The sequence below is a fragment of the Rhipicephalus microplus genome, chromosome X (assembly GCF_043290135.1).
Source record: "Rhipicephalus microplus isolate Deutch F79 chromosome X, USDA_Rmic, whole genome shotgun sequence".
NCBI lineage: Eukaryota > Metazoa > Arthropoda > Arachnida > Ixodida > Ixodidae > Rhipicephalus > Rhipicephalus microplus.
Genome location: NC_134710.1, coordinates 433,822,013 through 433,847,909, shown reverse-complemented (window position 1 = coordinate 433,847,909; position 25,897 = coordinate 433,822,013). Strand labels below are relative to the sequence as shown.

At 49.3% G+C, this 25,897-nt stretch overlaps 21 non-coding genes across 21 annotated transcripts; all 21 read right to left on the bottom strand.

Annotated features, from left to right (window-relative positions):
* Positions 1-117: 117 nt before the first annotated feature.
* On the bottom strand, positions 118-199 carry TRNAS-UGA (transfer RNA serine (anticodon UGA)). Its single transcript has one exon. It is a non-coding gene; the product is annotated as a tRNA-Ser (tRNA).
* A 231-nt stretch (positions 200-430) lies between these two features.
* Positions 431-512, bottom strand: TRNAS-UGA (transfer RNA serine (anticodon UGA)). Its single transcript has one exon. It is a non-coding gene; the product is annotated as a tRNA-Ser (tRNA).
* A 7,814-nt stretch (positions 513-8,326) lies between these two features.
* TRNAS-UGA (transfer RNA serine (anticodon UGA)) lies at positions 8,327-8,408 on the bottom strand. The gene has a single exon. It is a non-coding gene; the product is annotated as a tRNA-Ser (tRNA).
* Positions 8,409-9,410: 1,002 nt separating this feature from the next.
* Positions 9,411-9,492, bottom strand: TRNAS-UGA (transfer RNA serine (anticodon UGA)). Its single transcript has one exon. It is a non-coding gene; the product is annotated as a tRNA-Ser (tRNA).
* Positions 9,493-9,723: 231 nt separating this feature from the next.
* On the bottom strand, positions 9,724-9,805 carry TRNAS-UGA (transfer RNA serine (anticodon UGA)). The gene has a single exon. It is a non-coding gene; the product is annotated as a tRNA-Ser (tRNA).
* A 536-nt stretch (positions 9,806-10,341) lies between these two features.
* On the bottom strand, positions 10,342-10,423 carry TRNAS-UGA (transfer RNA serine (anticodon UGA)). The gene has a single exon. It is a non-coding gene; the product is annotated as a tRNA-Ser (tRNA).
* Positions 10,424-11,270: 847 nt separating this feature from the next.
* TRNAS-UGA (transfer RNA serine (anticodon UGA)) lies at positions 11,271-11,352 on the bottom strand. The gene has a single exon. It is a non-coding gene; the product is annotated as a tRNA-Ser (tRNA).
* Positions 11,353-11,740: 388 nt separating this feature from the next.
* Positions 11,741-11,822, bottom strand: TRNAS-CGA (transfer RNA serine (anticodon CGA)). The gene has a single exon. It is a non-coding gene; the product is annotated as a tRNA-Ser (tRNA).
* A 541-nt stretch (positions 11,823-12,363) lies between these two features.
* Positions 12,364-12,444, bottom strand: TRNAS-UGA (transfer RNA serine (anticodon UGA)). Its single transcript has one exon. It is a non-coding gene; the product is annotated as a tRNA-Ser (tRNA).
* A 2,546-nt stretch (positions 12,445-14,990) lies between these two features.
* TRNAS-UGA (transfer RNA serine (anticodon UGA)) lies at positions 14,991-15,072 on the bottom strand. Its single transcript has one exon. It is a non-coding gene; the product is annotated as a tRNA-Ser (tRNA).
* Positions 15,073-15,926: 854 nt separating this feature from the next.
* TRNAS-UGA (transfer RNA serine (anticodon UGA)) lies at positions 15,927-16,007 on the bottom strand. The gene has a single exon. It is a non-coding gene; the product is annotated as a tRNA-Ser (tRNA).
* Positions 16,008-18,554: 2,547 nt separating this feature from the next.
* On the bottom strand, positions 18,555-18,636 carry TRNAS-UGA (transfer RNA serine (anticodon UGA)). Its single transcript has one exon. It is a non-coding gene; the product is annotated as a tRNA-Ser (tRNA).
* Positions 18,637-19,024: 388 nt separating this feature from the next.
* TRNAS-UGA (transfer RNA serine (anticodon UGA)) lies at positions 19,025-19,106 on the bottom strand. Its single transcript has one exon. It is a non-coding gene; the product is annotated as a tRNA-Ser (tRNA).
* A 61-nt stretch (positions 19,107-19,167) lies between these two features.
* TRNAS-UGA (transfer RNA serine (anticodon UGA)) lies at positions 19,168-19,249 on the bottom strand. Its single transcript has one exon. It is a non-coding gene; the product is annotated as a tRNA-Ser (tRNA).
* Positions 19,250-20,099: 850 nt separating this feature from the next.
* On the bottom strand, positions 20,100-20,181 carry TRNAS-UGA (transfer RNA serine (anticodon UGA)). Its single transcript has one exon. It is a non-coding gene; the product is annotated as a tRNA-Ser (tRNA).
* Positions 20,182-20,254: 73 nt separating this feature from the next.
* On the bottom strand, positions 20,255-20,336 carry TRNAS-UGA (transfer RNA serine (anticodon UGA)). The gene has a single exon. It is a non-coding gene; the product is annotated as a tRNA-Ser (tRNA).
* A 230-nt stretch (positions 20,337-20,566) lies between these two features.
* TRNAS-UGA (transfer RNA serine (anticodon UGA)) lies at positions 20,567-20,648 on the bottom strand. The gene has a single exon. It is a non-coding gene; the product is annotated as a tRNA-Ser (tRNA).
* Positions 20,649-21,956: 1,308 nt separating this feature from the next.
* TRNAS-UGA (transfer RNA serine (anticodon UGA)) lies at positions 21,957-22,038 on the bottom strand. The gene has a single exon. It is a non-coding gene; the product is annotated as a tRNA-Ser (tRNA).
* A 388-nt stretch (positions 22,039-22,426) lies between these two features.
* TRNAS-CGA (transfer RNA serine (anticodon CGA)) lies at positions 22,427-22,508 on the bottom strand. Its single transcript has one exon. It is a non-coding gene; the product is annotated as a tRNA-Ser (tRNA).
* Positions 22,509-23,049: 541 nt separating this feature from the next.
* TRNAS-UGA (transfer RNA serine (anticodon UGA)) lies at positions 23,050-23,130 on the bottom strand. The gene has a single exon. It is a non-coding gene; the product is annotated as a tRNA-Ser (tRNA).
* A 2,546-nt stretch (positions 23,131-25,676) lies between these two features.
* Positions 25,677-25,758, bottom strand: TRNAS-UGA (transfer RNA serine (anticodon UGA)). The gene has a single exon. It is a non-coding gene; the product is annotated as a tRNA-Ser (tRNA).
* Positions 25,759-25,897: the final 139 nt, after the last annotated feature.

Genomic DNA, 25,897 nt, shown 5'->3' with positions numbered 1-25,897 from the left:
TTGGTTTTCAAGACCATCGTCTTAACCACTCGGCCACGACTGCGGCGATGGCATCAACTCCAATTTCACTCTTAACATAGTCGACTATGTCGAGAAGAGAAAAACAAAACGAGGAAACGCAGTCGGTACGGTTCGATCCTGCGCGGGAAGAACCCAATGGTTCTCAAGACCATCGCCTTAACCACTCGGCCACGACTGCGGCGACTTTGTCAACTCCTATTTCACTTTTAACATAGTCGACTAGGTCGAGAAGAGGAAAAACAAAACGAGGAAACGCAGTCGTCAGGGTTTGAACCATCGCGGGAAGAATTCAACGGTTTTCAAGACCATCGCCTTAACCACTCGGCAATGACTGCAGAGACGGCGTCAACTCCTATTTCACTCTTAACATAGTCGACTATGTCGAGAAGAGAAAAACAAAACGAGGAAACGCAGTCGGTACGGTTCGATCCTGCGCGGGAAGAACCCAATGGTTCTCAAGACCATCGCCTTAACCACTCGGCCACGACTGCGGCGACTTTGTCAACTCCTATTTCACTTTTAACATAGTCGACTAGGTCGAGAAGAGGAAAAACAAAACGAGGAAACGCAGTCGACAGGCTTCGAACATGCGCGGAAAGATCCCATTGGTTTTCAAGACCATCGTCTTAACCACTCGGCCACGACTGCGGCGATGGCAACAACTCCAATTTCACTCTTAACATAGTCGACTATTTCGAGAAGAGAAAAACAAAACGAGGAAACACAGTCGGCAGGGTTTGAACCATCGCGGGAAGAACCCAACGGTTTTCAAGACCATCGCCTTAACCACTCGGCAGTGACTGCAGAGACGGCGTCATCTCCTATTTCACTCTTAACATAGTCGACTATGTCGAGAAGAGAAAAACAAAACGAGGAAACGCAGTCGGTACGGTTCGATCCTGCGCGGGAAGAACCCAATGGTTTTCAAGACCATCGCCTTAACCACTCGGACACGACTGCGCCGAAGGTGTATTCTGCGATTTCAATCTGAATAAAGTCGTTTATGTCGAGAAGTGAAAACGAAACGAGGAAACACAGTCTGCCGGGTTCGAACCTGCGTGCGAAGAACCCAATGGTTTTCAAGACCATCGCGTTAACCACACGGCCATGACTGCGTCGACGGTGTCAACTCCTATTGCACTCTTAACATAGTCGACTATGTCGAGAGGAGAAAAACCAAACGAGGAAACGCAGTCGGCAAGGTTTGAACCATCGTGGGAAGAACCCAATGGTTTTCAAGACCATCGCCTTAATCACTCGGTCATGACTGCGGCGACGCCGTCTCCTGCGATTTCACTCTGAACAAAACGTTCATGTCTAGAAGAGAAAAACAAAACGAGGAAACGCCGTCGACAGGGTTCGAACATGCGTGGAAAGATCCCAATGGTTTTCAAGACCAACGTCTCAACCACTCGGCCACGACGACGGCGGCGGTGTCAACTCCTATTTCACTCTTAACGTAGCCGTTTTATGTCGAGAAGAGAAAAAAACGAGGAAACGCCGTCGGCAGGGTTCGAACTATCGCGGGAAGAACCCAACGGTTTTCAAGACCATCGCCTAATCCACTCGGTCATGACTGCGGCGACGGCGTCAACTCCTATTTCACTCTTTTACATAGCCGTTTATGTCGAGAAGCGAAAAAACGAGGAAACGCAGTCGGCAGGGTTTAAACCTGCACGGTAAGAGCCCTGTGGTTTTGAAGACCATCGCCTTAACCACTCGGCCACGACAACGGCGATGGCGTTAACTCCTATTTCACTCTTATAATAGCCGTTTAAGTCGAGAAGAGAAAAAAAAACGAGGAAACGCAGTCGACAGGGTTCGAACCTCCGCGGGAAGAACCCAACGGTTTTCAAGACCATCGCCTTAACCACTCGATCACGACTGCAGCGACGGCGTCTCCTGCGATTTCACTCTGAACAAAGTCGTTTATGTCAAAAAGTGAAAAAAAAACGAGGAAACGCAGTCGGCAGGGTTCGATCCTGAGCGGGAAGAACCCAATGGTTTTCAAGACCACCGCTTTACCCACTCCGCCCCGACTGCGGCGAGGGCATCATCTGCTATTTCACTCTTAAAATAGTCGACTTTGTCGAGAAGAGAAAAACATAACGGGGAAACACAGTTGGCAGGGTTTGAACCTGCGCGGGAAGCACCCAATGGTTTTCGAGATCATCGCCTTAACCACTGTGATATGTGTCGTGCGCGAAGCTTCAAAGTGCGCGCCATTCAAAGTGCGCGCCATTCAAAGTGCGCGCTTGAAGCAGACAACGACGAAGGTAGCACGAGCGCTGAGTAGCGGGGCGGCGAAGGTACGAGAAGGAACGAGGAAGACGGGGCTCTCGACTCGGCCGTTGGGTTCCGGACCCGAGCCTAGTAACAGTCGAGCCCGGCCTACCTGCCACGTTCTACCTGCCACGGCCGTGCGTCGCTGACGTGCTGCGGCTTCAAGGCATCCTGTGCTTGAGGACACGCGGAGCTGTCGGGCTACGGGCACGAGTTCCAGCAGAGGTGTCCGGCCGGGACGCGGCCGGTGGTAGTGCCTGGTCTACCGCGCCAACTGGTCCACCTGGTCTACCGTGCGAGCAACGCGGAGCTGTAGGGCTACGGGCACGAGCTCCAGCAGATGTGTCCAGCCGCGACGTGGCTGCGGGGGCGGAGCCTACCCATCAACTAGTCGCCTGGTTGACCGTGCGGACAACGCAAGCCAGCTCAAGACGTAGCAACGAACCTCGGTGAGACCGACCTCATGTCTTGTGTCCATGCTAAAAAGGAGGGACGGTTAGTTTAGGACTTTGATAGTTCACAGAGACAGTGAAGGATTCTTTAAATAGCCTGTCCATGTTATGTGTGTTCGTTTTTCGTGTGTATAAAGTGTGGCGTACAAACGGCCTCGTCTTTTCGTGGGAGTCTGGGGCGACGGCTCGGACACCCATTAACTAAGAACCTGCACGTTGCTATAACACCCACTGCAATGTAACACTGGCGTCCGCTGCGACAGGACGAGGCCATTTGTATCGCTTGAGTCAGGCTGACGATTAGTGAGGAAAAGATGAGCTCGACAGATTTAATGGCGTTAGCCATGCGCATGGGTTTGGAAGGTGCGGAATTGAAAACTTGGATTGATGAGCGAGAAGCTCGAGCTCGTGAGGAAAGGGCGGCAGAAAGAGAGGCGAAGAAGGAACAAATGCAGTTGCAATTACAAGTCGAGGAGCAGGCCCAAAGGACGATCCAATTGCGCCTTCAACTGACTCAGACTGAAACCGCCAGAGAGCCTGTCGGGGCAGACATAGGTCGATCATCAAGGGTGTCTTCCAACGTCAATCCTCATAATTTTATACCAGGATTTGATGAAAACCGGGATGACCTAGATGCGTACTTAAAAAGGTTCGAGAATGTGGCGACAGGGCAAGAGTGGCCTAGAGACAAGTGGGCCACGGCTCTGAGTTTGTGCCTAAGCGGAGAAGCGCTAAAAGTGTTTGGTCGCCTATCCCCTGAAGATGCACTTGATTACGAGAAAGTGAAACTGGCTCTATTTCAGCGATTTCGCTTCACAGCGGAAGGGTACCGTGAGAAGTTCCGGCACAGTAAGCCTCAAGAGGGAGAAACCGGCCGGCAGTACGCTGCACGATTAATGAGTTTTTTCGACCGATGGGTGGAAATGTCGAAAGTAGACAAAGAATACGCGTCAGTTCGTGACCTGATTGTAGCTGAACAGTTCATCAGTAAGTGTCATGATCGAGTGGCGCTCTTTTTGCGTGAAAAGAATTGCCGTAAACTTGAAGAAATGGCTGAAGCGGCAGATCAGTTTTTAGAGGCACAGCGACAGTCTAACCTGCTTGTTTTCCGAGAAAAGGCTGAAAACGGCATGGCTGTGAAAAGTGGGAGCACGACCTCAAAAACTTCAGTGCAATGTTTTGTTTGCAACAAAATCGGCCATAAAGCCTCAGATTGTCGCGCTCGGACGAAGCAACCTTACTGTGGGCATTGTCGTAGGGCAGGACACGATACCCAAGTTTGCACCAAGAAACCCGCCACGTATAAAAAGGCTTCATGTATATTGTCCGAAGAGAACTCTAAAGACAATGATAACGCATCCGGCGGCGGGTCCGAGAATAATGTGTCGGGGGCAGTAAACACGCAACAAATGGCAACGAAATATCAGATGCCAGTTCTCCAGGGTCTCCTATTTGATAAGCCTGTCTCTGTTCTTCGGGATACAGGAAGTAACACGACGGTTGTGCGACGTTCCCTCGTGCCCGACGAAGTGCTGACAGGAGCTATGACGACAGTATTTTTAGCCGATGGGAGCAGAATAAAAGTTCCCGAAGCAAAAGTGGAGATATTTTCGTCTATTTTTCTGGCACGGTGATCGTTAAATGCATGACTTCCCCATTGTATGACGTCATCGTGGGAAACGTGCCAGGATCCCGTGATCCCAATGATCCGGATAGCAGGTGGAGCGAGGGACTGTCGGAAAGGAAGACGAAGTCTAAAAGCGTCAAGGAGAGATTAGGGGTGATGAAAGCAGATCGCTACGAGAGACCAATGATCAGCGTAGTCAAGAAATCAAGTACTTCGTTGGATTCGGTGAAAGCAACCGCTTTGAATATCAACCAACGAATCTTCAAGATTGAGCAGGCGGAGGACAAGAGCCTAGATCTCTGTAGGAACAAAGTTGGGCAGGTGTTTTTTGGGAGAGGATCGACAGAATATTCGTTTGTTATGCAAAGGGGAGTTTTATATCGCCATTATCGGTTATCCTCCGGCAAGATAGTACAGCAGGTAGTTGTTCCTCGCAAACTGCGGAGCCAAGTACTGCAGCTAGCTCATGAAAGTCTGATGGCGGGCCATCAAGGCATCAAGAGGACAATTGACCGAGTACTAGGATCATTCTATTGGCCAGGAGTTCAGGAAGAAGTAAAGAGATACGTGCGATCCTGTGACATTTGCCAAAGAGCATATCCAAAAGGTAAAGTGGGCAAGGCGCCTCTGGGCGTAATGCCGTTGATCGACACCCCTTTCGAGCGAGTGGCAATCGATATTATCGGTCCTTTAAAACCTGTGTCGAGAAACGGAAACCGCTACATATTGACCATGGTGGACTTCGCCACGCGCTACCCGGACGCGGTGGCCCTGCCAGCAATCGATTCGGCGACAGTAACAGAGGGCCTGGTGGAGATGTTCTCACGCGTAGGATTCCCGCGTGAAATTCTATGTGATCAAGCATCTTGTTTTACTTCCGAACTGATGAAAGAAGTCAACGAGTTACTGGCCATTAAGCACCTCAGTTCTACACCTTACCATCCTATGTGTAACGGGTTGGTGGAACGATTTAACGGTACGTTAAAACAGATGTTGCGGAAGCTCTGCCAGGAGGAACCAAGATCCTGGGATCGGTTGCTTGCCCCACTCCTTTTTGCCTATCGTGAAGTGCCTCAGACCAGCACGGGATTTTCTCCCTTCGAACTTATTTACGGGCGTGACGTCAGAGGACCACTTAGTTTGTTAAAAGAATTATGGATTGGAGAACACATCGGCGACGAGGCGAAGACAACTTACGGATATGTATTGGATCTGCGAGATCGTCTTGAAAAAACACTGCAGTTGGCTCATGAGAACTTGACACGAGCAAGAAAATCACAGAAGCAATACTATGATCAGCGAAGCACGAAACGTCAGCTTGAAGTAGGCGACCGGGCCCTTATTCTACTCCCTACTACGGAAAATAAATTACTCATGCAATGGAAAGGACCTTTTAAGGTCACAGGGAAAAAGGGCAGTCATGACTACTGGTTGGACTTGGGACGTGACACCAAGTTGTTCCACATCAACATGTTAAAGCGTTACGAGGATCGCGAACCGGAGAGGTTTACACAAACAGCGTCATTCGTAGTGATGGAAGAAGAGGAGGCAGATTCACCTATACCAGTTTACACTATTGACCAAGGGACTGGGGTGGAGACAATTAATATAGGTGAAGGGCTGGCTGAAGAGGAAGCTGCTGAGCTCCAGCGGAAAGCTGCTGAGCTCCAGAAATGCGAAATCGCTATGACTTCCGTCGTATTTTTAGGCCATCGTTTAGGAGGAGGGACCATCCGAGCAGTGGATAGTACTGTCGAGAAGATTGCCAATGCACAAAAACCTCAAACAAAGAAGCAGCTTCGATCGTTTCTTGGATTGGCGGGATATTACCGCGATATGATTCCCCATTATGCGGAGAAAGCTCAGCCTCTCACCGAACTAACTAGGAAAAAGGAGAGAAATAAGATTTGTTGGAATCCTGAAAGAGAGGCGGCATTCGAAACACTTAAGCAAGCCCTTGCTTCTGGACCAATTGTAAAGGCTCCTGATCCGGAGCGAAGGTTTGTACTTCGGTCGGACGCATCTGACACCTGCATCGGAGCGATATTAATGCAGGAACATGACGGATTGTTACACCCTGTATCTTATGCAAGCCGCCAGTTGCTGCCCCGGGAAAAGAATTACTCTACCATAGAGAGGGAGTGTTTGGCATTGGTATGGGCGGTACAGAGGTTTCACATTTTTTTGTATGGGAACCAGTTTGTTGTACAAACAGATCACCAACCTCTACAGTACTTAGCCCGAGCCAAACACTTGAACAGTAGGGTCCTGAGGTGGAGCCTGGCATTGCAAGAATACTCATTTAGCATTCAGCATATAAAAGGGTCGGAGAATACCGGTGCGGACTTCATGAGTAGATTGTGAGCCAAGAGTTCGGACTTCATGCACTGTGATATTGGGTGTTGGACACTCAAAGTATGTCAGTGTATTTAACGGTGTTCTTGTGTATTTAGTAAATATTGGACCTCGACATGTGAACTATACAGAGGACATATACAGTGAAGGGGTTTACAGACCGCGCACGTGTCAGCAGTTTTTTTTTTTTTTTTTTTTTAAAAGAAAGAAAAAACTCATTTAAGGGGGGGCTTTTGTGATATGTGTCGTGCGCGAAGCTTCAAAGTGCGCGCCATTCAAAGTGCGCGCCATTCAAAGTGCGCGCTTGAAGCAGACAACGACGAAGGTAGCACGAGCGCTGAGTAGCGGGGCGGCGAAGGTACGAGAAGGAACGAGGAAGACGGGGCTCTCGACTCGGCCGTTGGGTTCCGGACCCGAGCCTAGTAACAGTCGAGCCCGGCCTACCTGCCACGTTCTACCTGCCACGGCCGTGCGTCGCTGACGTGCTGCGGCTTCAAGGCATCCTGTGCTTGAGGACACGCGGAGCTGTCGGGCTACGGGCACGAGTTCCAGCAGAGGTGTCCGGCCGGGACGCGGCCGGTGGTAGTGCCTGGTCTACCGCGCCAACTGGTCCACCTGGTCTACCGTGCGAGCAACGCGGAGCTGTAGGGCTACGGGCACGAGCTCCAGCAGATGTGTCCAGCCGCGACGTGGCTGCGGGGGCGGAGCCTACCCATCAACTAGTCGCCTGGTTGACCGTGCGGACAACGCAAGCCAGCTCAAGACGTAGCAACGAACCTCGGTGAGACCGACCTCATGTCTTGTGTCCATGCTAAAAAGGAGGGACGGTTAGTTTAGGACTTTGATAGTTCACAGAGACAGTGAAGGATTCTTTAAATAGCCTGTCCATGTTATGTGTGTTCGTTTTTCGTGTGTATAAAGTGTGGCGTACAAACGGCCTCGTCTTTTCGTGGGAGTCTGGGGCGACGGCTCGGACACCCATTAACTAAGAACCTGCACGTTGCTATAACACCCACTGCAATGTAACAACCACTCGACCACGACTGCACCGACAATGTCATCTGCTATTTCACTCTTAACATAGCCGTTTATATCGAGAAGATAAAACAAAACGAGGAAACGCAGGCGACAGGATTCGAACCTGCGCGGGAAGAACCCAATGGTTTTCAAGACCATCGCCATAACCTTTCGGCCACGACTGTGGCGATGGCATCAACTCCTATTTCAATCTTAACATAGTCGACTCTGTCAAGAAGAGCAAAACAAAACGAGTAAACAAAGTCGGCAGGGTTTGAACCTGCGCGGAAAGCACCCAATGGTTTTCGAGACCTTCACCTTAACCACTCGGCCACGACTGCAGCGACGGCGTCATCTGCTATTTCACTCTGAACATAGCCGTTTATATCGAGAAGAGAAAAACGAAACCAGGAAACGCAGTAGGCAGGGTTTTATCCTGCGCGGGAAGAACGCAATGGTTTTCAAGACAATCACCTTAACCACTCGGCCACGACTGCGGCGACGTTGTTATCTGCTATTTTACTCTGAACATAGTCGTTTATGTCGAGAAGAGAAAAACAAAACGAGAAAACGCAGTCGGCAGGGTTCGCACCTGCGCGGGAAGAACCCAATGGTTTTCAAGACCATCGCCTTAACCACTCGGCCACGACTGCGGCGACGGCGTCAACTCCTGTTTCACTTTTAACATAGTCGACTATGTCGGGAAGAGGAAAAACAAAACGAGGAAACACAGTGGGCATGGTTCGATCCTGCGCGGGAAGAACCCAATGGTTTTCAAGACCATCGCCTTAACCACATGGCCAAGACAACGGCGACGGCGACAACTCCCATTTTACTCTTAACGTAGCTGTTTTATGTCGAGAAGAGAAAAAAACGAGAAAACGCAGTCGGCAAGGTTCGAACCTGCGTGGAAAGAACCCAATGGTTTTCGAGACCTTCGCCTTAACCTCTCGGTCACGACTACAGCGACGGCGTCTCCAGCGATTTCACTATGAACAAAGTCGATTATGTCGAGAAATGAAAAAAAACGAGGAAACGCAGTCAGCAGGGTTTCATCCTGAGCGGGTAGAACCCAATGGTTTTCAAGACCATCGCTTTACCCACTCCGCCCCGACTGCGGCGAGGTTATCATCTGCTATTTCACTCTGAACATAGTCGTTTATGTCGAGAATAGAAAAACAGAACGAGAAACCCAGTCGACAGGATTCAAACCTGCGCGGGAAGAACCCAATGGTTTTCAAGACCATCGGCTTAACCACTCGGCCATGACTGCGGCGATGGCGTCAACTCCTCTTTCACTCTTAACATAGTCGATTATGTCGAGAATAGAAAAACAGAATGAGAAACCCAGTCGACAGGATTCAAACCTGCGCGGGAAGAACGCAATGGTTTTCAAGACCATCGGCTTAACCAATCGGCCACGACTGCGGCGATGGCGTCAACTCCTCTTTCACTCCTAACATAGTCGATTATGTTGAGAAGAGAAAAACGAAACGAAGAAACGCAGTCGACAGGCTGGAAATATGCGCGGGAAGAACCCACTAGTTTTCAAGACTATCGCCTTAACCACTCCGCCACGACTGCGGCGCCGTTGTCATCTGCTATATGACTCTGAACACAGTCGTTTATGTCGAGAAGAGAAAAAAACGAGGAAACGCAGTCGGCAGGGTTCGAACCTGCGCGGGAAGAACCCAATGGTTTTCAAGACCATCGCCTTAACCACTCGGCCACGACTGCTGCGACGGTGTCATCTGCAATTTCACTCTGAACATAGCCATTGATATCGAGAAGAGAAAAACGAAACCAGGAAACGCAGTAGGCAGGGTTCGATCCTGGCGCGGGAAGAACCCAATGGTTTTCAAGGCAATCACTTTAACCACTCGGCCACGACTGCGGCGACGTTGTCATCTGCTATTTTACTCTGAACACAGTCGTTTATGTCGAGAAGAGAAAAACAAAACGAGAAAACGCAGTCGGCTGGGTTCGAACCTGCGTGGAATGAACCCAATAGTTTTCAAGACTATCGCCTTAACCACTCAGCCATGACTGCGGGGATGGCGTCAACTCCTCTTTCACTCTTAACATAGTCGGCTATGTCGAGATGAGAAACACGAAACCAGGAAATGCAGTCGGCGGGGTTCGATCCTGTGCGGGAAGAACCCAAAGGTTTTCAAGACAATCACCTTAACCACTCAGCCACGACTGCGGCGCCGTTGTCATCTGCTATATCACTCTGAACACAGTCGTTTATGTCGAGAAGAGAAAAAAACGAGGAAACGCAGTCGGCAGGGTTCGATCCTGCGCGGGAAGAACCCAAAGGTTTTCAAGACCATCGCCTTAATCACTCGGTCACGACTACAGCGACGGCGTCTCCTGCGATTTCACTCTGAACAAAGTCGATTATGTCGAGAAATGAAAAAAACGAGGAATCGCAGTCGGCAGGGTTCGATCCTGAGCGGGAAGAACCCAATGGTTTTCAAGACCATCGCTTTACCCACTCCGCCCCGACTGCGGCGAGGGCATCATCTCCTAATTCACTCTGAACATAGTCGTTTATGCCGAGAAGAGAGATACAAAACGAGAAAACGCAGTCCGCAGGGTTCGAACCTGCGCGGGAAGAACCCAATGGTTTTCAAGACCATCACCTTAACCGCTCGGCCACGACTGCAGCGACGGTGTCATCTGCTATTTCACTGTGATCATAGCCGTTTATACCGAGAAGATAAAACAAAACGAGGAAACGCAGTCGGCAGGGTTCGATCCTTAGCGGGAAGAACCCAATGGTTTTCAAGACCATCGCTTTACCCACTCCGCCCCGACTGCGGCGAGGGCATCATCTCCTAATTCACTCTGAACATAGCCGTTTATGTCGAGAATAGAAAAACAGAACGAGAAACCCAGTCGACAGGATTCAAACCTGCGCAGGAAGAACCCAATGGTTTTCAAGACCATCAGCTTAACCACTCGGCCACGACTGCGGCGATGGCGTCAACTTCTCTTTCACTCTTAACATAGTCGATTATGTCCAGAAAAGAAAAACAGAACGAGAAACCCAGTCGACAGGATTCAAACCTGCGCGGGGAGAATTCAATGGTTTTCAAGACCTTCGGCTTAACCACTGGGCCACGAATGCGGCGATGGTGTTAACTCCTCATTCACTCTTAACATAGTCGATTATGTCGAGAAGAAAAAAACGAAACGAAGAAACGCAGTCGACAGGCTTCGAACATGCGCGGGAAGAACCCAATAGTTTTCAAGACTATCGCCTTAACCACTCCGCCACGACTGCGGTGATAGCGTCAGCTCCTCTTTCACTCTTAACATTGTCGACTATGTCGAGAAGAGAAAAACGAAACTAGGAAACGCAGTCGGCGGGGTTCGACCCTGCGCGGGAAGAACCCAAAGGTTTTCGAGACAATCACCTTAACCACTCAGCCACGACTGCGGCGCCTTTGTCATCTGCTATATAACTCTGAACATAGTCGTTTATGTCGAGAAGAGAAAAAAACGAGGAACGCAGTCGGCAGGGTTCGAACCTGCGCGGAAAGAACCCAATGGTTTTCAAGACCATCGCCTTAACCACTCGGCCACGACTGCGGGGACGGCGTCAACTCCTATTTCACTTTTAACATCGTCGACTAGGTCGAGAAGAGGAAAAACAAAACGAGGAAACGCAGTGGGCACGGTTCGATCATGCGCGGTAAGAACCCAATGGTTTTCAAGACCATCGTCTTAACCACTCGGCCACGACTGCTGCGACGGTGTCATCTGCAATTTCACTCTGAACATAGCCATTGATATCGAGAAGAGAAAAAAGAAACCAGGAAACGCAGTAGGCAGGGTTTGATCCTGGCGCGGGAAGAACCCAATGGTTTTCAAGACAATCACCTTAACCACTCGGCCACGACTGCGGCGACGTTGTCATCTGCTATTTTACTCTGAACATAGTCGTTTATGTTGAGAAAAGAAAAACAAAACGAGAAAACGCCGTTGGCAGGGTTTGAACCTGCGCGGGAAGCACCCAATGGTTTTCGAGATCATCGCCTTAACCACTCGACCACGACTGCACCGACAATGTCATCTGCTATTTCACTCTTAACATAGCCGTTTATATCGAGAAGATAAAACAAAACGAGGAAACGCTGGCGACAGGATTCGAACCTGCGCGGGAAGAACCCAATGGTTTTCAGAACCATCGCCATAACCTTTCGGCCACGACTGCGGCGATGGCATCAACTCCTATTTCAATCTTAACATAGTCGACTCTGTCAAGACGAGCAAAACAAAACGAGTAAACAAAGTCGGCAGGGTTTGAACCTGCGCGGAAAGCACCCAATGGTTTTCGAGACCTTCACCTTAACCACTCGGCCACGACTGCAGCGACGGCGTCATCTGCTATTTCACTCTGAATATAGCCGTTTATATCGAGAAGAGAAAAACGAAACCAGGAAACGCAGTAGGCAGGGTTTGATCCTGCGCGGGAAGAACGCAATGGTTTTCAAGACAATCACCTTAACCACTCGGCCACGACTGCGGCGACGTTGTTATCTGCTATTTTACTCTGAACATAGTCGTTTATGTCGAGAAGAGAAAAACAAAACGAGAAAACGCAGTCGGCAGGGTTCGCACCTGCGCGGAAGAACCCAATGGTTTTCAAGACCATCGCCTTAACCACTCGGCCACGACTGCGGCGACGGCGTCAACTCCTGTTTCACTTTTAACATAGTCGACTATGTCGGGAAGAGGAAAAACAAAACGAGGAAACGCTGTGGGCATGGTTCGATCCTGCGCGGGAAGAACCCAATGGTTTTCAAGACCATCGCCTTAACCACAAGGCCAAGACAACGGCGACGGCGACAACTCCCATTTCACTTTAACGTAGCTGTTTTATGTCGAGAAGAGAAAAAAAACGAGAAAACGCAGTCGACAGGGTTCGAACCTGCGTTGAAAGAACCCAATGGTTTTCAAGACCTTCGCCTTAACCTCTCGGTCACGACTACAGCGACGGCGTGTCCAGCGATTTCACTATGAACAAAGTCGATTATGTCGAGAAATGAAAAAAAAACGAGGAAACGCAGTCAGCAGGGTTTGATCCTGAGCGGGAAGAACCCAATGGTTTTCAAGACCATCGCTTTACCCACTCCGCCCCGACTGCGGCGAGGTTATCATCTGCTATTTCACTCAGAACATAGTCGTTTATGTCGAGAATAGAAAAACAGAACGAGAAACCCAGTCGACAGGATTCAAACCTGCGCGGGAAGAACCCAATGGTTTTCAAGACCATCGGGTTAACCACTCGGCCACGACTGCGGCGATGGCGTCAACTCCTCTTTCACTCTTAACATAGTGGATTATGTCGAGAATAGAAAAACAGAATTAGAAACCCAGTCGACAGGATTCAAACCTGCGCGGGAAGAACCCAATGGATTTCAAGACCTACTTTAACCACTCGGCCACGACTGCGTCGACAGCGTCAACCCCTATTTCACTTTTAACATAGGCGACTATGTCGAGAAGAGAAAAACAAAACGAGAAAACGCAGTCGGCAGGGTTCGCACCTGCACGGGAAGAACCCAATGGTTTTCAAGACCATCGCCTTAACCACATGGCCAAGACAACGGCGACGGCGACAACTCTCATTTCACTCTTAACGTAGCTGTTTTATGTCGAGAAGAGAAAAAAACGAGAAAACGCAGTCGGCAGGGTTTGAACCTGCGTGGAAAGAACCCAATGGTTTTCAAGACCTTCGCGTTAACCACTCGGTCACGACTGCGGCGACGGCTTCTCCTGCGATTTCACTGTGAACAAAGTTGTTTATGTCGAGAAGTAAAAAAAACGAGGAAATGCAGTCGGCAGAGTGCGATCCTGAGCGGGAAGAACCCAAAGGTTTTCAAGACCATCGCCTTAACCACTCCGCATCGATGGCGACAGCGGCTTTATCTGGTATTTCACTCTGAACATAGTCGTTTATGTCGAGAACAAAGAAAAAAACGAGGAAACGCAGTCGGCAGGGTCTGAACTTACAAAGGAAGAGCCCTGTGGTTTTCAAGGCCATCGCCTTAACCACTCGGCCACGACTGCGGCGACGGCGTCAACTCCTATTTCACTCTTTTACATAGCCGACTATGTCGAGAAGAGAAAAACAAAACGAGAAAACGCAGTCAGCAGGGTTCAAACATGCGCGGGAAGAACCCAATGGTTTTCAAGACCATCGCCTTAACCACCCGGCCATGACAACGGTGACGGCGTTAACTCCTATTTCACTCTTATAATAGCCGTTTAAGTCGACAAGAGAAAAAAACGATGTAACGCAGTCGACAGGGTTCGAACCTGCGCAGGAAAACCCAACGGTTTTCAAGACCATCGCCTCAACCTCTCGGTTACGACTACAGCGACGGCGTCTCCTGCGATTTCACTATGAACAAAGTCGATTATGTCGAGAAATGAAAAAAAACGAGGAAACGCAGTCGGCAGGGTTTGATCCTGAGAGGGAAGAACCCAATGGTTTTCAAGACCATCGCTTTACCCACTCCGCCCCGACTGCGGCGAGATTATCATGTGCTGTTTCACTCTGAACATAGACGTTTATGTCGAGAATAGAAAAACAGAACGAGAAACCCAGTCGACAGGATTCAAACCTGCACGGGAAGAACCCAATGGTTTTCAAGACCATCGGCTTAACCACTCGGCCACGACTGCGGCGATGGCGTCAACTCCTCTTTCACTCTAACATAGTCGATTATGTCGAGAATAGAAAAACAGAATGAGAAACCCAGTCAACAGGATTCAAACCTGCGCGGGAAGAACCCAATGGTTTTCAAGACCATCGGCTTAACCACTCGGCCACGACTGCAGCGATGGCATCAACTCCTCTTTCACTCTTAACATAGTCGATTATGTCGAGAAGAGAAAAACGAAACGAAGAAACGCAGTCGACAGGCTTGGAATATGCGTGGGAAGAACCCTATAGTTTTCAAGACTATCGCCTTAACCACTCCGCCACGACTGCGTTGATGGCGTCAACTCACTTTCACTCTTAACATTGTCGACTATGTCGAGAAGAGAAAAACGAAACCAGGAAACGCAGTCGGCGGGGTTCGATCCTGCGCGGGAAGAACCCAAAGGTTTTGAAGACAATCACCTTAACCACTCAGCCACGACTGCGGCGCCGTTGTCATCTGCTATAGCACTCTGAACACAGTCGTTTATGTCGAGAAGAGAAAAAAACGAGGAAACGCAGTCGGCAGGGTTCGAACCTGCGCGGGAAGAACCCAATGGTTTTCAAGACCATCGCCTTAACCACTCGGCCACGACTGCGGCGACGGCGTCAACTCCCATTTCACTTTTAACATAGTCGACTATGTCGAGAAGAGGAAAAAGAAACCAGGAAACGCAGTAGGCAGGGTTTGATCCTGGCGCGGGAAGAACCCAATGGTTTTCAAGACAATCACCTTAACCACTCGGCCACGACTGCGGCGACGTTGTCATCTGCTATTTTACTCTGAACATAGTCGTTTATGTTGAGAAAAGAAAAACAAAACGAGAAAACGCCGTTGGCAGGGTTTGAACCTGCGCGGGAAGCACCCAATGGTTTTCGAGATCATCGCCTTAACCACTCGACCATGACTGCACCGACAATGTCATCTGCTATTTCACTCTTAACATAGCCGTTTATATCGAGAAGATAAAACAAAACGAGGAAACGCTGGCGACAGGATTCGAACCTGCGCGGGAAGAACCCAATGGTTTTCAGAACCATCGCCATAACCTTTCGGCCACGACTTCGGCGATGGCATCAACTCCTATTTCAATCTTAACATAGTCGACTCTGTCAAGAAGAGCAAAACAAAACGAGTAAACAAAGTCGGCAGGGTTTGAACCTGCGCGGAAAGCACCCAATGGTTTTCGAGACCTTCACCTTAACCACTCGGCCACGACTGCAGCGACGGCGTCATCTGCTATTTCACTCTGAATATAGCCGTTTATATCGAGAAGAGAAAAACGAAACCAGGAAACGCAGTAGGCAGGGTTTGATCCTGCGCGGGAAGAACGCAATGGTTTTCAAGACAATCACCTTAACCACTCGGCCACGACTGCGGCGACGTTGTTATCTGCTATTTTACTCTGAACATAGTCGTTTATGTCGAGAAGAGAAAAACAAAACGAGAAAACGCAGTCAGCAGGGTTCGCACCTGCGCGGAAGAACCCAATGGTTTTCAAGACCATCGCCTTAACCACTCGGCCACGACTGCGGCGACGGCGTCAACTCCTGTTTCACTTTTAACATAGTCGACTATGTCGGGAAGAGGAAAAACAAAACGAGGAAACGCTGTGGGCATGGTTCGATCCTGCGCGGGAAGAACCCAATGGTTTTCAAGACCATCGCCTTAACCACAAGGCCAAGACAACGGCGACGGCGACAACTCCCATTTCACTTTAACGTAGCTGTTTTATGTCGAGAAGAGAAAAAAAACGAGAAAACGCAGTCGACAGGGTTCGAACCTGCGTTGAAAGAACCCAATGGTTTTCAAGACCTTCGCCTTAACCTCTCGGTCACGACTACAGCGACGGCGTGTCCTGCGATTTCACTATGAACAAAGTCGATTATGTCGAGAAATGAAAAAAAAACGAGGAAACGCAGTCAGCAGGGTTTGATCCTGAGCGGGAAGAACCCAATGGTTTTCAAGACCATCGCTTTACCCACTCCGCCCCGACTGCGGCGAGGTTATCATCTGCTATTTCACTCAGAACATAGTCGTTTATGTCGAGAATAGAAAAACAGAACGAGAAACCCAGTCGACAGGATTCAAACCTGCGCGGGAAGAACCCAATGGTTTTCAAGACCATCGGGTTAACCACTCGGCCACGACTGCGGCGATGGCGTCAACTCCTCTTTCACTCTTAACATAGTGGATTATGTCGAGAATAGAAAAACAGAATGAGAAACCCAGTCGACAGGATTCAAACCTGCGCGGGAAGAACCCAATGGCTTTCAAGACCTACTTTAACCACTCGGCCACGACTGCGTCGACAGCGTCAACCCCTATTTCACTTTTAACATAGGCGACTATGTCGAGAAGAGAAAAACAAAACGAGAAAACGCAGTCGGCAGGGTTCGCACCTGCACGGGAAGAACCCAATGGTTTTCAAGACCATCGCCTTAACCACATGGCCAAGACAACGGCGACGACGACAACTCTCATTTCACTCTTAACGTAGCTGTTTTATGTCGAGAAGAGAAAAAAAACGAGAAAACGCAGTCGGCAGGGTTTGAACCTGCGTGGAAAGAACCCAATGGTTTTCAAGACCTTCGCGTTAACCACTCGGTCACGACTGCGGCGACGGCGTCTCCTGCGATTTCACTGTGAACAAAGTTGTTTATGTCGAGAAGTAAAAAAAACGAGGAAATGCAGTCGGCAGAGTTCGATCCTGAGCGGGAAGAACCCAAAGGTTTTCAAGACCATCGCCTTAACCACTCCGCATCGATGGCGACAGCGGCTTTATCTGGTATTTCACTCTGAACATAGTCGTTTATGTCGAGAACAAAGAAAAAAACGAGGAAACGCAGTCGGCAGGGTCTGAACTTACAAAGGAAGAGCCCTGTGGTTTTCAAGGCCATCGCCTTAACCACTCGGCCACGACTGCGGCGACGGCGTCAACTCCTATTTCACTCTTTTACATAGCCGACTATGTCGAGAAGAGAAAAACAAAACGAGAAAACGCAGTCAGCAGGGTTCAAACATGCGCGGGAAGAACCCAATGGTTTTCAAGACCATCGCCTTAACCACCCGGCCATGACAACGGTGACGGCGTTAACTCCTATTTCACTCTTATAATAGCCGTTTAAGTCGACAAGAGAAAAAAACGATGTAACGCAGTCGACAGGGTTCGAACCTGCGCAGGAAAACCCAACGGTTTTCAAGACCATCGCCTCAACCTCTCGGTTACGACTACAGCGACGGCGTCTCCTGCGATTTCACTATGAACAAAGTCGATTATGTCGAGAAATGAAAAAAAACGAGGAAACGCAGTCGGCAGGGTTTGATCCTGAGAGGGAAGAACCCAATGGTTTTCAAGACCATCGCTTTACACACTCCGCCCCGACTGCGGCGAGATTATCATGTGCTGTTTCACTCTGAACATAGACGTTTATGTCGAGAATAGAAAAACAGAACGAGAAACCCAGTCGACAGGATTCAAACCTGCACGGGAAGAACCCAATGGTTTTCAAGACCATCGGCTTAACCACTCGGCCACGACTGCGGCGATGGCGTCAACTCCTCTTTCACTCTAACATAGTCGATTATGTCGAGAATAGAAAAACAGAATGAGAAACCCAGTCAACAGGATTCAAACCTGCGCGGGAAGAACCCAATGGTTTTCAAGACCATCGGCTTAACCACTCGGCCACGACTGCAGCGATGGCATCAACTCCTCTTTCACTCTTAACATAGTCGATTATGTCGAGAAGAGAAAAACGAAACGAAGAAACGCAGTCGACAGGCTTGGAATATGCGTGGGAAGAACCCTATAGTTTTCAAGACTATCGCCTTAACCACTCCGCCACGACTGCGTTGATGGCGTCAACTCACTTTCACTCTTAACATTGTCGACTATGTCGAGAAGAGAAAAACGAAACCAGGAAACGCAGTCGGCGGGGTTCGATCCTGCGCGGGAAGAAGCCAAAGGTTTTGAAGACAATCACCTTAACCACTCAGCCACGACTGCGGCGCCGTTGTCATCTGCTATAGCACTCTGAACACAGTCGTTTATGTCGAGAAGAGAAAAAAACGAGGAAACGCAGTCGGCAGGGTTCGAACCTGCGCGGGAAGAACCCAATGGTTTTCAAGACCATCGCCTTAACCACTCGGCCACGACTGCGGCGACGGCGTCAACTCCCATTTCACTTTTAACATAGTCGACTATGTCGAGAAGAGGAAAAACAAAACGAGGAAACGCAGTGGGTACGGTTCGATCCTGCGCGGGAAGAACGCAATGGTTTTCAAGACCATCGTCTTAACCACTCGGCCACGACTGCTGCGACGGTGTCATCTGCAATTTCACTCTGAACATAGCCATTGATATCGAGAAGAGAAAAACGAAACCAGGAAACGCAGTAGGCAGGGTTCGATCCTGGCGCGGGAAGAAACCAATGGTTTTCAAGACAATCACCTTAACCACTTGGCCACGACTGCGGCGACGTTGTCATCTGCTATTTTACTCTGAACACAGTCGTCTATGTCGAGAAGAGAAAAACAAAACGAGAGAACGCAGTCGGCAGGGTTCGAACCTACGTGGAATGAACCCAATAGTTTTCAAGACTATCGCCTTAACCACTCGGCCACGACTGCGGTGATGGCGTCAACTCCTCTTTCACTCTTAACATAGTCGGCTATGTCGAGGTGAGAAAAACGCAGTCGGCAGGGTTCGATCCTGCGCGGGAAGAACCCAAAGGTTTTCAAGACAATCACCTTAACCACTCGGCCACGACTGCAGCGACGGTGTCATCTGCTATTTTACTGTGAACATAGCCGTTTATACCGAGAAGATAAAACAAAACGAGGAAACGCAGTCGGCAGGGTTCGATCCTTAGCGGGAAGAACCCAATAGTTTTCAAGACCATCGCTTTATCCACTTCGCCCCGACTGCGGCGAGGCCATCAACTCCAAATTCACTCTGAACATAGCCGTTTATGTCACGAAAAGAAAAACAGAACGAGAACCCCAGTCGACAGGATTCAAACCTGCGCGGGAAGAACCCAATGGTTTTCAAGACCATCAGCTTAACCACTCGGCCACGACTGCAGCGATGGCGTCAACTCCTCTTTCACTCTTAACATAGTCGATTATGTCGAGAAGAGAAAAACGAAACGAAGAAACGCAGTCGACAGGCTTCGACAATGCGCGGGAAGAACCCAATAGTTTTCAAGACTATCGCCTTAACCACTCCGCCACGACTGCGGTGATGGCGACAACTCCCATTTCACTCTTAACGTAGCTGTTTTATGTCGAGAAGAGAAAAAAAAACGAGAAAACGCAGTCGGCAGGGTTCGAACCTGCGTGGAAAGAACCCAATGGTTTTAAAGACCTTCGCCTTAACCTCTCGGTCACGACTACAGCGACGGCGTCTCCAGCGATTTCACTATGAACAAAGTCGATTATGTCGAGAAATGAAAAAAAAACGAGGAAACGCAGTCAGCAGGGTTTGATCCTGAGCGGGAAGAACCCAATGGTTTTCAAGACCATCGCTTTACCCACTCCGCCCCGACTGCGGCGAGGTTATCATCTGCTATTTCACTCTGAACATAGTCGTTTATGTCGAGAATAGAAAAACAGAACGAGAAACCCAGTCGACAGGATTCAAACCTGCGCGGGAAGAACCCAATGGTTTTCAAGACCATCGGCTTAACCACTCGGCCACGACTGCGGCGATGGCGTCAACTCCTCTTTCACTCTTATTATAGTCGATTATGTCGAGAATAGAAAAACAGAATGAGAAACCCAGTCGACAGGATTCAAACCTGCGCGGGAAGAACCCAATGGTTTTCAAGACCATCGGCTTAACCACTCGGCCACGACTGCGGCGATGGCGTCAACTCCTCTTTCAGTCTTAACATAGTCGATTATGTTGAGAAGAGAAAAACGAAACGAAGAAACGCAGTCGACAGGCTTGGAATATGCGCGGGAAGAACCCAATAGTTTTCAAGACTATCGCCTTAACCACTCGGCCACTACTGCGGCGACGTTGCCATCTGCTATTTTACTCTGAACACAGTCGTTTATTTCGAGAAGAGAAAAACAAAACGAGAAAACGCAGTCGGCAGGGTTCGAACCTGCGTGGAATGAACCCAATAGTTTTCAAGACTATCGCCTTAACCACTCAGCCACGACTGCGGTGATGGCGTCAACTCCTTTTTCACTCTTAACATAGTCGGCTATGTCGAGATGAGAAAAACGAAACCAGGAAACGAAGTCGGCGGGGTTCGATCCTGCGCGGGAAGAACCCAAAGGTTTTCAAGACAATCACCTTAACCGATCAGCCACGACTGCGGCGCCGTTGTCATCTGCTATATCACTCGGAACAAAGTCGTTTATGTCGAGAAGAGAAAAAAACGAGGAAACGCAGTCGGCAGGGTTCGATCCTGCGCGGGAAGAACCCAAAGGTTTTCAAGACCATCGCCTTAATCACTCGGTCACGACTACAGCGACGGCGTCTCCTGCGATTTCACTCTGAACAAAGTCGATTATGTCGAGAAATGAAAAAAACGAGGAATCGCAGTCGGCAGGGTTTGATCCTGAGCGGGAAGAACCCAATGGTTTTCAAGACCATCGCTTTACCCACTCCGCCCCGACTTCGGCGAGGGCATCGACTGCTATTTCACTCTGAACACAGCCGTTTATGTCGATAAGAGAAAAAAAACAAGGAAACACATTCGGCAGGGTTCGATCTTGAGCGGGAACAACCCAATGGTTTTCAAGACCATCGCTTTACTCACTCCGCCCCGACTGCGGCGAGGTTATCATCTGCTACTTCACTCTGAACATAGCCGTTTATGTCGAGAATAGAAAAACAGAACGAGAAACCCAGTCGACAGGATTCAAACCTGCGCAGGAAGAACCCAATGGTTTTCAAGACCATCAGCTTAACCACTCGGCCACGACTGCGGCGATGGCGTCAACTTCTCTTTCACTCTTAACATAGTCGATTATGTCCAGAAAAGAAAAACAGAACGAGAAACCCAGTCGACAGGATTCAAACCTGCGCGGGGAGAATTCAATGGTTTTCAAGACCTTCGGCTTAACCACTGGGCCACGAATGCGGCGATGGTGTTAACTCCTCATTCACTCTTAACATAGTCGATTATGTCGAGAAGAAAAAAACGAAACGAAGAAACGCAGTCGACAGGCTTCGAACATGCGCGGGAAGAACCCAATAGTTTTCAAGACTATCGCCTTAACCACTCCGCCACGACTGCGGTGATAGCGTCAGCTCCTCTTTCACTCTTAACATTGTCGACTATGTCGAGAAGAGAAAAACGAAACTAGGAAACGCAGTCGGCGGGGTTCGACCCTGCGCGGGAAGAACCCAAAGGTTTTCGAGACAATCACCTTAACCACTCAGCCACGACTGCGGCGCCTTTGTCATCTGCTATATAACTCTGAACATAGTCGTTTATGTCGAGAAGAGAAAAAAACGAGGAACGCAGTCGGCAGGGTTCGAACCTGCGCGGAAAGAACCCAATGGTTTTCAAGACCATCGCCTTAACCACTCGGCCACGACTGCGGGGACGGCGTCAACTCCTATTTCACTTTTAACATCGTCGACTAGGTCGAGAAGAGGAAAAACAAAACGAGGAAACGCAGTGGGCACGGTTCGATCATGCGCGGTAAGAACCCAATGGTTTTCAAGACCATCGTCTTAACCACTCGGCCACGACTGCTGCGACGGTGTCATCTGCAATTTCACTCTGAACATAGCCATTGATATCGAGAAGAGAAAAAAGAAACCAGGAAACGCAGTAGGCAGGGTTTGATCCTGGCGCGGGAAGAACCCAATGGTTTTCAAGACAATCACCTTAACCACTCGGCCACGACTGCGGCGACGTTGTCATCTGCTATTTTACTCTGAACATAGTCGTTTATGTTGAGAAAAGAAAAACAAAACGAGAAAACGCCGTTGGCAGGGTTTGAACCTGCGCGGGAAGCACCCAATGGTTTTCGAGATCATCGCCTTAACCACTCGACCACGACTGCACCGACAATGTCATCTGCTATTTCACTCTTAACATAGCCGTTTATATCGAGAAGATAAAACAAAACGAGGAAACGCTGGCGACAGGATTCGAACCTGCGCGGGAAGAACCCAATGGTTTTCAGAACCATCGCCATAACCTTTCGGCCACGACTGCGGCGATGGCATCAACTCCTATTTCAATCTTAACATAGTCGACTCTGTCAAGACGAGCAAAACAAAACGAGTAAACAAAGTCGGCAGGGTTTGAACCTGCGCGGAAAGCACCCAATGGTTTTCGAGACCTTCACCTTAACCACTCGGCCACGACTGCAGCGACGGCGTCATCTGCTATTTCACTCTGAATATAGCCGTTTATATCGAGAAGAGAAAAACGAAACCAGGAAACGCAGTAGGCAGGGTTTGATCCTGCGCGGGAAGAACGCAATGGTTTTCAAGACAATCACCTTAACCACTCGGCCACGACTGCGGCGACGTTGTTATCTGCTATTTTACTCTGAACATAGTCGTTTATGTCGAGAAGAGAAAAACAAAACGAGAAAACGCAGTCGGCAGGGTTCGCACCTGCGCGGAAGAACCCAATGGTTTTCAAGACCATCGCCTTAACCACTCGGCCACGACTGCGGCGACGGCGTCAACTCCTGTTTCACTTTTAACATAGTCGACTATGTCGGGAAGAGGAAAAACAAAACGAGGAAACGCTGTGGGCATGGTTCGATCCTGCGCGGGAAGAACCCAATGGTTTTCAAGACCATCGCCTTAACCACAAGGCCAAGACAACGGCGACGGCGACAACTCCCATTTCACTTTAACGTAGCTGTTTTATGTCGAGAAGAGAAAAAAAACGAGAAAACGCAGTCGACAGGGTTCGAACCTGCGTTGAAAGAACCCAATGGTTTTCAAGACCTTCGCCTTAACCTCTCGGTCACGACTACAGCGACGGCGTGTCCAGCGATTTCACTATGAACAAAGTCGATTATGTCGAGAAATGAAAAAAAAACGAGGAAACGCAGTCAGCAGGGTTTGATCCTGAGCGGGAAGAACCCAATGGTTTTCAAGACCATCGCTTTACCCACTCCGCCCCGACTGCGGCGAGGTTATCATCTGCTATTTCACTCAGAACATAGTCGTTTATGTCGAGAATAGAAAAACAGAACGAGAAACCCAGTCGACAGGATTCAAACCTGCGCGGGAAGAACCCAATGGTTTTCAAGACCATCGGGTTAACCACTCGGCCACGACTGCGGCGATGGCGTCAACTCCTCTTTCACTCTTAACATAGTGGATTATGTCGAGAATAGAAAAACAGAATTAGAAACCCAGTCGACAGGATTCAAACCTGCGCGGGAAGAACCCAATGGATTTCAAGACCTACTTTAACCACTCGGCCACGACTGCGTCGACAGCGTCAACCCCTATTTCACTTTTAACATAGGCGACTATGTCGAGAAGAGAAAAACAAAACGAGAAAACGCAGTCGGCAGGGTTCGCACCTGCACGGGAAGAACCCAATGGTTTTCAAGACCATCGCCTTAACCACATGGCCAAGACAACGGCGACGGCGACAACTCTCATTTCACTCTTAACGTAGCTGTTTTATGTCGAGAAGAGAAAAAAACGAGAAAACGCAGTCGGCAGGGTTTGAACCTGCGTGGAAAGAACCCAATGGTTTTCAAGACCTTCGCGTTAACCACTCGGTCACGACTGCGGCGACGGCTTCTCCTGCGATTTCACTGTGAACAAAGTTGTTTATGTCGAGAAGTAAAAAAAACGAGGAAATGCAGTCGGCAGAGTGCGATCCTGAGCGGGAAGAACCCAAAGGTTTTCAAGACCATCGCCTTAACCACTCCGCATCGATGGCGACAGCGGCTTTATCTGGTATTTCACTCTGAACATAGTCGTTTATGTCGAGAACAAAGAAAAAAACGAGGAAACGCAGTCGGCAGGGTCTGAACTTACAAAGGAAGAGCCCTGTGGTTTTCAAGGCCATCGCCTTAACCACTCGGCCACGACTGCGGCGACGGCGTCAACTCCTATTTCACTCTTTTACATAGCCGACTATGTCGAGAAGAGAAAAACAAAACGAGAAAACGCAGTCAGCAGGGTTCAAACATGCGCGGGAAGAACCCAATGGTTTTCAAGACCATCGCCTTAACCACCCGGCCATGACAACGGTGACGGCGTTAACTCCTATTTCACTCTTATAATAGCCGTTTAAGTCGACAAGAGAAAAAAACGATGTAACGCAGTCGACAGGGTTCGAACCTGCGCAGGAAAACCCAACGGTTTTCAAGACCATCGCCTCAACCTCTCGGTTACGACTACAGCGACGGCGTCTCCTGCGATTTCACTATGAACAAAGTCGATTATGTCGAGAAATGAAAAAAAACGAGGAAACGCAGTCGGCAGGGTTTGATCCTGAGAGGGAAGAACCCAATGGTTTTCAAGACCATCGCTTTACCCACTCCGCCCCGACTGCGGCGAGATTATCATGTGCTGTTTCACTCTGAACATAGACGTTTATGTCGAGAATAGAAAAACAGAACGAGAAACCCAGTCGACAGGATTCAAACCTGCACGGGAAGAACCCAATGGTTTTCAAGACCATCGGCTTAACCACTCGGCCACGACTGCGGCGATGGCGTCAACTCCTCTTTCACTCTAACATAGTCGATTATGTCGAGAATAGAAAAACAGAATGAGAAACCCAGTCAACAGGATTCAAACCTGCGCGGGAAGAACCCAATGGTTTTCAAGACCATCGGCTTAACCACTCGGCCACGACTGCAGCGATGGCATCAACTCCTCTTTCACTCTTAACATAGTCGATTATGTCGAGAAGAGAAAAACGAAACGAAGAAACGCAGTCGACAGGCTTGGAATATGCGTGGGAAGAACCCTATAGTTTTCAAGACTATCGCCTTAACCACTCCGCCACGACTGCGTTGAAGGCGTCAACTCACTTTCACTCTTAACATTGTCGACTATGTCGAGAAGAGAAAAACGAAACCAGGAAACGCAGTCGGCGGGGTTCGATCCTGCGCGGGAAGAACCCAAAGGTTTTGAAGACAATCACCTTAACCACTCAGCCACGACTGCGGCGCCGTTGTCATCTGCTATAGCACTCTGAACACAGTCGTTTATGTCGAGAAGAGAAAAAAACGAGGAAACGCAGTCGGCAGGGTTCGAACCTGCGCGGGAAGAACCCAATGGTTTTCAAGACCATCGCCTTAACCACTCGGCCACGACTGCGGCGACGGCGTCAACTCCCATTTCACTTTTAACATAGTCGACTATGTCGAGAAGAGGAAAAAGAAACCAGGAAACGCAGTAGGCAGGGTTTGATCCTGGCGCGGGAAGAACCCAATGGTTTTCAAGACAATCACCTTAA